Raw genomic sequence first — 13,343 nt, forward strand, 5'->3', positions numbered from 1 at the left:
CCCTAAATTATACTAAACCCTAGAATCAAGATGTATGTGTACACTAAGATCCTAAAATTTGTTAGATTTAAATGCTAAACTCTAATTTTAAAATCTAGCTAGATATAAACTAATTTAAGTACTAAACCATTATTCTAACCCTAATCATAAATTATAATGGTAAGTTCCCTTATACTAGATGATAAACCCCAACCCTTATCCTAAATCATAAGCCCTAATCATAATCCTAGATCCATAAATTTAAACCCTGATGTACAAACCATAACCCTAAAAATAATACTAATACCAATGTCAACCCATATCCTAACCCTATAAATAGTACTAATAGAAATGTAAACCCAATGTACCCTAACCCTAGAATCATAACTATAACCCTAAATCCTAAATGCTAACTTGCCTACTTTACTAACCCTAATTGATCTAGACTATAATTTCTACTCAGGTACTTGGGACCTCTGACCACATGATCCTAACCCTTTAATCGTGGTCTCAATCCTAAATCATAGCCCTAACCATAATTCTAACTCTAACCAGGTAAACCTAAAACTAAAATTTAATTATCCAAACCCTAACCCTAACCTCAAGATCTTAAAATTTAATTTCTAAACCCTTATATTATAAATGATAATTTACGGGCTAAATCATAAGATTATATATATATAATCCATGCATATCATATCAAAAGAATCATATAGAAATGTCATTTATGACATGTCCATCATATCAAAATATCAAAAAATGAGTGATATCATAATTTAGCATTATATCTTAATATTTAACACTAAAATAAACTAACCCCTAGGTCTTGACCTTAAACCAAATTGAATATATCAAACTATATTGAAAGGTAACCCTGGCCCTTAACTAATTAATATTATACTTATAAACCAAATTGAATTAAAACATGATCATAAACAGGTAATTATATATCCCAAGTTAATAGTAGAAACCTTGAATTTAACCTTAAATCCTTTCCCCAACCATTAACAAAATTGAACCGTTACCCTAAGATTGAATTGAAATGTTAATTCAATTTATTAACTCTTGTCCTAATTGAAACCTAAGCATGTAAACCTAATCAAATAGTACAAACCAAATTGAACCCTAATCCTAAAACTAATTAAACATTGATATCAAGGTCTCAAAATGATACATCAATGTTATATATATGTACACAAATAGATCTATATATGCAAATAGATCTGACAAGTTTATGTGCACACATATGTCTAAAACCTTTGAACATTCAATCTAACTTAGATAGATATATAACTTGCAGACATGTAGTTCTTAAAAGGTCCCTGAGTTACAAACATTATATATATAACAACATATGTGTTTTAAAATTTAGTTTTCTTTTAAGGTATATGTTCATTTAAGTTTTAGGACTTTTATATATATGTAGACATGTACGTGCATGTTTAATTTTATTAAAACAATTTAGATACAAGTTTTTTAATTTTGTCAAATTGTACATACATATATGTTAATATAAATTTCAAGTTTATTAAATGTCATACATTTTAATTTTAATTTTTAGGTTTACACATTATACACGCACCTACATACATTGACATGGCTGATCAACAACCTTCTATCCCCCCCGAGCAGCCTGTCCCCCTCGAGCAGCCTATACCCGGGCCCGAGCAGCCTATCCCAGGCCCTGAGCAACAGCCTGTCCCCCCTGAGTAGCATCATGTCCCCCGTGATCAGCTACCTATCCCACCTCAGGAGCTCTATGATCGCACTAACCAAGAGATTCATAGACTCCAGGAATCCCTGACTAGTGGCACATGCTCCAGTGTTTATAGTGGTACATGCTAGACTATCTTACGCAGCCTGACATTTATTCGAGATGAGATTCATGGCGTTGCCCCATATTCTACACATACTATATAGGTTGTCCTTGACAGTAAGAGATGAGAGGTCTCCTCTGGTCTTTCACTCCAGGAGGTGCAGGGCTTGGTGCCCAAAGATGCCCTGAAGAGGGAATGTTTCCCTCATTATCTTTCACAAAAGTATGTGAAGGGGTATTCTCCCCTTAAGTGTACAGATCCACAGATGGCTGCATTGATATACCCATGCTTCCTTGTTTCCCATGGTCGTTATCCAAATAACGACCAAATTCCACTCTATTTTGCCCGACAGCTTTATGCAGAGGTTCACTTATGCAGGGCGGTGAACTACACAGATTTACCAAGACATTTAGGATAGGGGCATGGTAGATTGGCTGATAGGCAGCCAGGTCATCCCCCACTGGCACATAGATCTATTGTCAGAGAGAGGGCACCTACTATTTCCCCTGTGTTAGGTCCATCAGCTGATGAGGCCATGCGTACCACTCAGTTACGTGGGGTCCTTCAGGGAGTTGGAGAGATTGCAGCAGATGTCAGATCTATTTCGAGTGATGAGGTTGGTCAGTATTTGATGTCTCGTCGGCATTCCAGATCATCATCCTATGCTTCATCTTCAGGAGACTTGTACAGTGCAGCAAGCATCCCTTCAGTGGCTAGCTTAGAGGGTCTCACTGGAGTGTTGGCACGAGATACTATGATTGGTTTGGCTGAGGATTTATTAGATACATATAGATTTGTATCAGAGCATCTTGGCATACCCATATCAGATGTTCGAGGTCGTGTCCATGGTAGTACTAGGACACATCCTCAGCCATATTCCTCTCATCGATCAGGTAGTGGTCATGGTGGTAGTGCACATGATGATCCATCTACTGACCACTCTTTTGCTCCACAGAGACATATACATACCATAGACCCTTCAGCCAGTGTTACAGTGTAGGCTCAGAGTTCAGATGTGGGCCTTGATGATGTTGATTTGAGCTTGTCGACCACAGGGTGGATGGACTTGTTGACACGTGATGATTCTACTTCTATGCCATCTCATGTACATAGTCCACTTGGCTTGTCATTATTAGGACATGTGCCAGTCACCAGCCATGGGGCCCGTGTAGATGCAGAGATTGAGCTTGATGCGATGCAACAAAATATGGATGCATTAGTGGACACGATCAATGCTAGGCAATCCAAGTATTATCAGATGCCACCATCTACATAGGTAAAAAAAATTTCAAGTTCATGTTAAAATTTCAATCATTTCAAACTAATTTAATTTAGACATGTGCATGTGTGCACATGTACATGTATATCATGCATGTAGATTCAAATGTAATCATGTAGAGAAATTTTAATTTGATGTGTTGCCTGTGCACGTGTACAATGTAGGGGGACATGCCTATTTTTACTCTAGCTTTGATGCCAGATCGTGTACGTCGTCAAGACTCATTGGATGATGTCAGTAGTGGACAGGTAATGTTTATTTATGTTTTGATTAAATACATGTACATGTATTTCAATATGACTTTCTCTTGATTAAATGTATGTATGTATTGATATCACTTTCTCTTGAATTTATATATAGGGGTCAGCACATCCTAGTGAGCACCTTGATACTAGTCAGTCTTTAGAGCGCGTTGTGAGGAGGCGTGGCGATGATAGTCCTGCACGTGATGATATATAGTTTTTTTTATCTAGATGATTTGTTGTAGACTTTCATCCAGAGAGACATTCATATATGTTAGATAGACACTTTATATACACACATGATGCATGTTATATTTATATTTGATTTGACATAGATGTACCTGGATTTACATGTCTACATGTGTGCACACTATATTTATATTTGATATTATCTTTTGATAGATCTCTAGATAGATACATGTTTTTGTTATTTTTTCTCGAGATGATTGATACATGTTGCATTATGTTGTGGAATCTAATGTACATACTAGATCTAGATCTAGTATATTATAAATTGTTTCTATCTAAGATATGTAAGTAATTTATTTAGATATGTACGTGCATGTTTAATATATTGATTAAATTTAGATATATATATATATATTTAAATAGTTCATGTAATTTAAATGTTTGGTAATATATTGAACATGTATTAAATTTTAAAGTATCAGGTAATTAGTTGTACATAATTCCTAACTCGAGTAAATCTATAGAACTCATCCCTTTTATTTGTACACATATCCTAGAATTTTATCCCCTTAAGCCCAATGTTGTAAAATTCAAGTCCAACTTAAAACATGTACATGTTCAAAATTTAGTTTAAACAAATTGCAATTTGAACTTGAAAGCTCACATGTCAAGTAATTAGTTAAATCGAAAGCTCACATGTCCTAAAATTGAAAGCACATGTCCTAATTAGTTAAATTGAAAGTGTACATGTGTTCTAAAATTGACAAGTTAAATGAAATAGAAAGTTCAATATAATTTAGAAAGTTAAATGAATTCTTGCATTGAGTTAAAAATGAAAGAGTAAACGTTCAATTTATAAAATTAGTTATTGGACACCAAATTTCAAATTGTTCAACACAATTTGAAATAGTTTGAACCAAATTTCAAATTGTTCTTGAGTTACATTTCAAATTTTAATCATAGTGAAATTGTAATTCAAGTGCACACATGTATCCTAGGATTTTATCCCCTTAAGCCCAATGTTCTAATTCAAGTCCAACTTAAAACATGTACATGTTCAAAATTTAGTTAAACAAATCGCAATTTGAACTTGAAAGCTCACATGTCCTAAAATTGAAAGCTCACATGTCAGGTAATTAGTTAGATTGAAAGCTCACATGTCCTAAAATTGAAAGCACATGTCCTAATTAGTTAAATTGAAAGCGTACATGTGTCCAAAAATTGACAAGTTAAGTGAAATAGAAAGTTCAATATAATTAATTTTACAAACTCCTAATTTCATCCTCTTAAGACAAGTGGTGTTCGAATTTCTTTCCCTCAAGGTGCACATGTCAGGTAATTAGTGTACACACATGTACATATAAGTTCATAATTTCTATAATTAGTTACTTTAGAAAATTCAAAATGAAAGAGTAAAAGTTCAATTTAGAAAATTAATTATTCCACGAAATTTCAAATTGATCAAATGATTGTTCAACCAAATTTCAAATAGTTTGAACCAAATTTCAAATTGTTCTTGAGTTACATTTCAAATTAGGATTTGTTTCTATCTCATATCAAGTGGATCAACTCGTTCTTGGATAACATTTAATATTTTCTCATGATCATCAATATGGAGCCTCCACTTACGTATTCCAGGTCCTTTGACTGAATGAAGAGTTAGACCAGTGGCAATAACATGGTTACTATATTGATATACCTTATTGTTAGGTTGATAATCAGTGAAATGAATCCCACTTTTAAGTACTTTTATTTGCTTCAAATATGTTCCTTGTACAACAACAGAACCTGCACATGTACACATTTAAAAAATAAATCAATCTTGAATTTAAGTCAAAGAATTTGAATTCATTAAAAATATAGATACTTGACATACATATATACATAATTCAACTATATACTAACCTGTGGGAAAAACAATTTCATCACTTATTTCACTCTTTGTTAGCTTCTCTCATTCCATGGTACAACGTAATAAATAATAGCTAGCACCTTCTACATTTTCCGATTCTACTATGACTGCAAAAACATTTCCTACACAAACTTATATATGTCAAAATTCTAGATACACGTCATTTACATAAGTACATATATATAATAAAAATTAACCAAAATTATGAAAAATGTATACATGTACATGATCCAGATATATATATAGTTCATACATACCAACTCTGATCAATCCTGAAATATGGTTATAATCACTAGAAATCAATGGAATATCATCATAGTTTTCGTCCTCAAACTCATTCGTATTAATAACATCTAGTGGCACCAAAGTCCATTCACCCACATATCCACGTTCTTGATTAATGCAACCACCATAGTCTTCATCAATACAATTAGGACAAAAACATGAGTATTCTCTTATATACAATGACCACACATTACTATTTGTACTCATGACTGAATGCAAAGATCGTGTCTTCTCTACCCTCTTGCATGCATGCATTGATCTTCTATCAACACCTGAATGTGTACACAAGGTCCATAATTTAGTTAGAGATCATCTAAGGTAACATATTAAATATAAATTTAAGATTCAATTTAAAAATATGAACAAATTAATTTATATATACCTGATACCTCCCAAAACACTCTAAATGGTATGACTCGATCCGCTTCTGATGATGTGTTATCTATATTTGTTGGCACCGAAAAATGTGTTTTGCACCACTCAACCACATCATGAGCATTATTAATGTGATATCCTTTATAGTCCATTTGATACTTTCTTAAAGCACGTTTGATACAAGCTCTTGCACCATCATGCTCACCCTTTCCATGTCCACTCTCAAAAAAACTCCAAATGTGTGGTATATTAAGGTATCGATGATATCTACATAATGCATAAAATGGTCTAGCTGATTTAAATTGTGTTGCACATCCATCTGACCATACCAAATGTTTTTCTATTTTAATGTTTTTATTTTTCAAATATTCAAAAAATGTCTTAAAACAATGTTCCACAAAATGTGTGTCATGTTCTTTGTCATCACTAATATAAAAGTGATACTCTTTTTTAATGACTCGTGCTTGATTTGTACTTTCCACACCATCCAAATCAATTTGTGCATGTCGATAAGACACTTGAACCATAATAGTAACCTGCTCTATATAGTAGTATTCTGCTTGAAGTTGTTTTTGAGATACGAAAGAGTAATTCTCTGCAAAGTCAACAACAGATAGAATTATTCCAAGTGGGAAAGTTTCTCTTAGTGTTTGAAATTGTTCTGCTTGCCACTTAGCAAAAAATGCATGGCGTATATATGGTTGAATCAATTTACGAAAATTTGACATAAATTCTCCAACCGATATCTCATCCTCTACATATTCTAACCTTGTTGATTCTTTTCCAGCTTTTGTTTCTGACTTTATGTACTTATATCTCTTACATTTTACCATCCTTGTCGTATTAGTATCTTCTTCTCTCAAAGGAAATTTAGTCAAGTTACCACATGTTTCACAAGTTCCTCTTATGCAATCTATTTCACGGACACAATCATTTGGTTTGTCACATAAGATTGATGTTATGAATTGACTCGGTCGTTTAGGAAAAGTATTTTGAGAAGTTTCACCACTTTCTTCTATCATCTTTCGAAACCCTTCATAGTACAGATCAAATTCAACATGATATCGACAACAACATGTTTCAAAAGATTTATTTATCTTCACAAAATAGGGCTTCAATCTTTCAAACATTGTTTGTCCAATCTTTATGTTAGGATTTAAATTACAAAATGAGAGATACAATTCATGTTGAGTGGCATCCAACCAATGTTTTGCGTGTTGAATATATTCCTTGGGCCCAATCCTCTTCTTGATGATATCTCTTCTATTTGGTGAAGGACGAGTATTATCAATCCAAAATTGAATAACTAAGTTCTCAACTATTTCCCCAATCATGTCAGATCGAGGAGCTCTACACATTAGTGCCCAATTGCCTTCTAATGTACTATCATTCAAATTGTTTCTCCTTTTTAGATAATGTAGTTTTGTCTTCTGACTATACCCGAAATGAGATGATAATGAAGAGATCTATCTATTTTGGGATGTTTTCTTATTTAAAATAGATGTTAGTATCACTCTTCGTGCAATGGATTTATCTGCAGATCTAGTTTTTTTCCCAATGGAATGTAACCCTTCCTTAACACTTTCAACAATATCTTTTTCTAGTTTAGAAGTCCTCATCTTTTTTATACTTGTATCTATACCCAATAGTCTCAGTGGCTCTTTTAATTCATCTTTGAGAAGTGAAATTGATAATAGTTGAGTTTTCTCCACTGTTGATAGATTCTCAAATTGTGCAATTATGTCTTTAGACTTTTTATTCAATTTCCTCTTCGTAGTATGTGTAGGTTGATTAGCATATTCTCTCAATTGTTCCACATCCATTTCAATTAAATGATCTATGTTTCTATGATTAATTTTTCTCTTCAATCTTTGAGCTAAATTAACATTCTCATTTGTTGTTTGATCTCGAGCTGCACAAGAAAAAATGAAACAAAGTCTTAAGATACAATCTAGATTTAGGGGACATATATGTATACATATATACATGTTTAACTCAAGAGTGAAATATTATGTACTTGATTAAATTATCTAACCTTCAGATGGTCCTTCTTCAATATCCATTGCTTCATCTTCAATTTCCTCATGTCCAACATTTTCATCATCTACTAGAACTGCACGTGCACGATATAACAAATAAAATCAAGTAAGTTTATAAGGGGAAATATCGCTCACTAAATTTAAAAATTAAAGATATAAAGTTTGATAGAGACCTAGAATTCTAGAAAGATCTATATTATATACTTGCAAGAGATGCACATGTACCTATTTGAACTTGGGATGAACCTTCTCCAATGTCGATAGGTTGTCCTGGTTGACTACGTCCTAAATAAATTCATTTATTTAATTTTAATCATAATCTAATAAACCTTAATGGACTATAAATTATTAACATAATTGAATAAACAAGGTAATTCCCATGCTAAATAAATTCATAATTTAAATTTATTCATAATGTACTATTCACCCTAAGGACTAATATGGACATAATTGGATAAACCCTAATGGCCTAAATATGAACATAATTTCAAATAAACTCTTAATATTAAGTTAATCTATTAATGCTAATTTAAGATAAATATGATATTCCTAATTGGATTTAAACCCTAATCCTAACTCAATAAACTAATTAAATACATTGGAAAAAAGATTGTGCATGTGTACCTGATCTAAGATAGTATCTTGCTAGCATTTTTTGACGATTTTCATCTTCTTGTTCCTTAGTTCTTCTTCGTGCATATTTACTTTCTCTTTTATCTTTATTGCCCATGTCGTAAATTCTTCCTCCAAAATTTGAAAATAGGTTGAAGTTTGTCAAATATTTCTTTCTACCCAATTCAAAAGCCAATAACTTGATTTCACATAAATGCAAATTGTAAAAAATGAAACTCATATTTATATACAAATTTATTTTTTTTTTAAACCTCTTTATTAGCCGACTAGACAAAAATCCTAAGGAGCCGACTAGAAAAACACCCCTATGGTCTGCTTCTAAGGGGTTAACCGGCTTTCCTAGTTTCGATCGAAACTAGGTGGATAGTTTTGATCGAAACTAGGAAAGCGGTTTGCTAACCGCGTGGTCAAGCTCCCAATAGTTTTGATAGAAACTAAGAAATTTTGTTTCTATCGAAACTAGCTAGTTAGAAGCCCCCATGAATAGTTTGAAGTTTTTTCAATGATTTCCTTTCTTCGGAGCTGAATTACCAAGTTCAAATGGAGCACTAAAGACCTAAAATTGTACATGATTGAAGTACTCTAAACTAGCTTTCTAATGACTATGAATTTGGTGCTTTTCAAATTTTTTAGGTATATATTTTTTAACATGAATTAAATATAGGTTTATTGCAAAAAATAAACTACGATATTCAACGCTCATGGAAAAATAGTAAATATAAAAATAAATTTTTTGAAAAATAAGTACGGTCTCCTATTTGAGTCACCTTTCAATTAAATTTTACTTTTTAAAAATTGGGTAAATATATAATAAGTTACATGTGTCAAAAGCCACGTATGTCTAAATTAGTGTTATGCCAACTTTAAACTACAATAAAATATGAAATACTAATGATAAAGATATAAGACCAACTCTACGGTTTAGGTATGGATGTTAACAAACTAAGTTCAAAAGAATCACATTGATATCTATTGTAGAAAAAAAGTTATGTGTGTCAAAAACAGTGTCACTCTTTAAAAATCAGGTTTTTGATATCATACCAATTTTCGTAGGAGAAAAAATAATTCAATAAAATAAATTTTTTTTCAAAAAAAAAAAAAATTTAGAATCTAGACACAAAATCCTAAAAGACTCTAGTTTACTTCATCTTCAAATTCCTAACCGTTAAACATGAATTTGCATTTGAAAGTGAACATTTTCTTAAAAATTCAGAGTTCAGTGTCAGTTTAGGCAAAAAAGTGTAACCCACTATTGTGGGTTCACCCAAGGATGAGTCTAAGCTAGTCGGTACACCTATGGTAACTAGAATGAAATTGTCAAAAGAAGACAATACTAGAGAGGTAAATGTGACACAATACAAATCTATGATTGGTAAGTTATAGTATGTTGTGCACAGTAGACCAGATATTACAAATGATGTTGGAATAATTGCAAGGTTTCCGTCTAGTCAAAAGGAGACACACATGACTCCTGTGAAGAGGATTTCAGATATTAAAAGGAACTAAATATTATAGCCTATGGTATAAACAAGATGATTACTTTAATCCTAAAATCTACATAGATCACTACAACATTTGGGATAAAATTTTGATGACAATTTGTGACAACAATGTAATTTGTAGTGATTCTCATATATTTTTTACAATTGTCCCTGACATTGTCCCAATACTGACATTGGTGTCATAATTGTGACGCTCTTGTGAGTATAAAAAAAATTATGACATAAATTATTCCCCATTTTTTTTATTGTGGAAGCTATATGTGAAAGAGGGTGGAGAGCTTCGAATGAGAGCTTTGAATATTGTCATGTCCTTTTGATCGGTGCATTTCATCATTGTGATCTCTGCATTTCATTGTTGTGCCCTTGCTCTACAATTTCATTGTTATGATCTTTGCATTTCATAGTCATGCCCTTGCTCTGTGATTTAGCTATCATGCCCTTGTGATCTCTACATTTTTTTCATGCCCTTACTATGTGATTTCATTGCTATGCCCTTGCTCTATGATTTTGTCGCCATGCCCTTTCTCTACAATTTTGTTGCCATTTCGTACCCTTGTGATCTCAGTGCCCTTGCTCTATGATTTCATTGTCATGGCATGCCCTTTCTCTACAATTTGGTTGTCATGATGTTCCTTTATTCTGTGATTTCATTTTCATACCCTTGCTCTATGATTTTCTTCAAGGGCTATGTAAATGTTCATTTCTTTTCCTTCTAAACAGTTATCTCTTTATATTTCCTTCTAAACATGCATATCTTAGATATCTTTCTTAAGGTGCTTATTACATCTTAGCACAACAGAAAAATTGATCCAAGTGCATACATATTCCAAAATCCAAATAATAAAACAATAAAACTCACTCAACCCGTGCTAAGTGACTTACCTCAAGATCCTGCACAAAAATAATGTAGACAATGAAAAATGGACAGAGTTCGCAATAAATTTTACAAGAACATATCATAGCATATATTTTTAGAAAGAAACTATTCATAACCTAATTAGATGGGTCTAGTTGTTGATTAGTTGGGTTGATTACATATTCCTGTAGAACTATCATCATATTAGATACAATAAAATGAACAATCAGTTGTTCCTAGCTAGCAAGATCAAATACAGTTTTCCAAGGAGATGAAATTGCATATGCAGATACATCACTTGTGTGCCAAACATGAAGCACATTCCCTAGTTGATAATGAATGGTTGGATATAAAGGCTCCATACACTAGACCAACAATGGAAGCCAAGGATGTAACCATGCATGTATTGGCACACTCTCCCTGTGAAGATCCCAAGTATCTATTGTTGTTGTTAATTTAGGCATCACTATATGATGTAAAATGTTATGAAGTACTAAAGCTGGTAATAACTTATTCCATGTCTCTAGAAAATGTAGCATAGGTTTAGGGTCCCTTGGCTCCCAAGAATTTTTAGCAACTATTCTCACTCCTGGAAGAATAACTTCAGTGAAGAGTTGAGTGTAAGGAGTTGAAGAAGCAAGTTCTACCTCTGTGTAAATGTCATAGTCACAAGGCTCATTCCCTTGCAGAAGCCTCTGCCACAATGACATTACCTCTAAACCCTACAAAAGATGTAGATGTATGTATGTATGTATGTATGTATGTGTATATGTATGTATGTATGTATGTATGTATGTAGACCATGAAAAATGGGCAGAGTTAATGTCATTGTTAATGGCCATTATATTTCCCCTATATGTATGTATGTATGTATGTATGTATGTATGTATGTATGTATGTACGTATGTATGTATGTATGTATGTATGTATGTATGTGTATGTATGTATATGTGTATGTGTGTATGTGTGTATGTGTGTATGTGTATATATATATTGCCCATTAACTCTACATTATCTATGTGCAAGATTTTGAGGTAAGTCACTTAGCATGGGTTGAGTGAGTTTTATTGTTTTATTATTTGAATTCTGGAATATGTATGTAGCTGGTTCAATTTTTCTATTGTGCTAAGATGTAATAAGAACTTTAAAAAAGATCTCTTTGTATACATACATACATACATGTATATGTATGTATGCATATACACATACATATATACATACATACATATACATGTATGTATGTATGTACATATGTATATACACATACGTATATGTGTATATATATACATATACACATATTCGTGTGTCTATGTATGTATGTATATGTATATAGAGAGAGAGATCTTGTGGATTGTGGAGATCAGTGGAGATCTAGGATTTTGTTGTCATGCCTTTGTGATCGCTCCATTTCATTGCCTCGCTCTTGTGATCTCTACATCTTGTCATCATGCCCTTGTGATCTCTACATCCCGTTTGTTTTATTGTACCTCGGATCACATCCCATTTGTTTTATTGTACCTAATTCGATGACAATTCTACATGAATTTATAATCAACCCAACTAATCAGCAACTAGACCCATTTAACTAGGTTATGGCTTGTTTCTTTCTAAAAATATTTGCTATGATATGTTTTTGTAAAATTCCTTGTGAACTCTACCCATTTTTCCTAGTTTGCATTATTTTTGTGCAAGATCTTGAGGTAAAGTCACTTAGCACCTTAAAAAAGATCTCTTTTTATACATGTATGTATGTATTTATGTATGTATGTATGCATAGATATGTGTGTACGTGCCCTTGTGATCACTAAATTTTATTGTTGCACCCTTGTGATCTATGTATCTTGTTGGTGTGCCCTTATGATCTTTGTATATGTATGTATGTATGTATATACATATGTATATGTATATATGTGTACATATACATACACACACACATAAACATGTGTGTGTGTGTGTGTGTGTCTTTGTATGTATACATATATAAATAGAGAGATCTTGACACAACAAAAAAACAATAAAACTCACTCAACATGTATCATGGCCATAGATGTGATGGCAATGCCTATTGGTAAGTAGATTCCTTCTTTTCTCTCTCATTTTTCATGTGTTTCTTTCACTTGAACTATTGTTTCTTAGGGGGCATTTTGTAATATTGGATTCATTTTATGTAGGATGCGATGAGGACATTTCTAAATGTACCCATGTTAGATGTACCAGAATCACTAAAGAATTGTG

The sequence above is a fragment of the Cupressus sempervirens genome, chromosome 8, assembly GCF_028749045.1.
Source record: "Cupressus sempervirens isolate cs-2001-9-10 chromosome 8, ASM2874904v1, whole genome shotgun sequence".
Taxonomy (NCBI): Eukaryota; Viridiplantae; Streptophyta; class Pinopsida; order Cupressales; family Cupressaceae; genus Cupressus; species Cupressus sempervirens.